The sequence below is a fragment of the Solanum tuberosum genome, unplaced genomic scaffold (assembly GCF_000226075.1).
Source record: "Solanum tuberosum cultivar DM 1-3 516 R44 unplaced genomic scaffold, SolTub_3.0 scf00004, whole genome shotgun sequence".
Taxonomy (NCBI): domain Eukaryota; kingdom Viridiplantae; phylum Streptophyta; class Magnoliopsida; order Solanales; family Solanaceae; genus Solanum; species Solanum tuberosum.
The window spans coordinates 2,972,333-2,972,941 of record NW_006238930.1 but is presented as its reverse complement, the minus strand read 5'-3'; positions in this window follow the sequence as shown (position 1 = coordinate 2,972,941).

Here is a 609-nt window from a genome sequence, read left to right as displayed (position 1 = left end):
TAATAATAATAATAATTATTATTATTATTATTATTATTATTATTATTATTATTATTATTATTATTATTATTATTATTATTATTATTATTATTATTATTATTATTATTATTATTATTATTATTATTATTATTATTATTATTATTATTATTATTATTATTATTATTATTATTATTATTATTATTATTATTATTATTATTATTATTATTATTATTATTATTATTATTATTATTATTATTATTATTATTATTATTATTATTATTATTATTATTATTATTATTATTATTATTATTATTATTATTATTATTATTATTATTATTATTATTATTATTATTATTATTATTATTATTATTATTATTATTATTATTATTATTATTATTATTATTATTATTATTATTATTATTATTATTATTATTATTATTATTATTATTATTATTATTATTATTATTATTATTATTATTATTATTATTATTATTATTATTATTATTATTATGGTGGGGCCCACTTATATATTTTATATAGTAAATATTGGACATTTGTAATGATTTTATTGGAACAATGGTAGTAATCCTAGACTCTTCTAATATATAGTAATTCTTCTGGTTAGTGGGT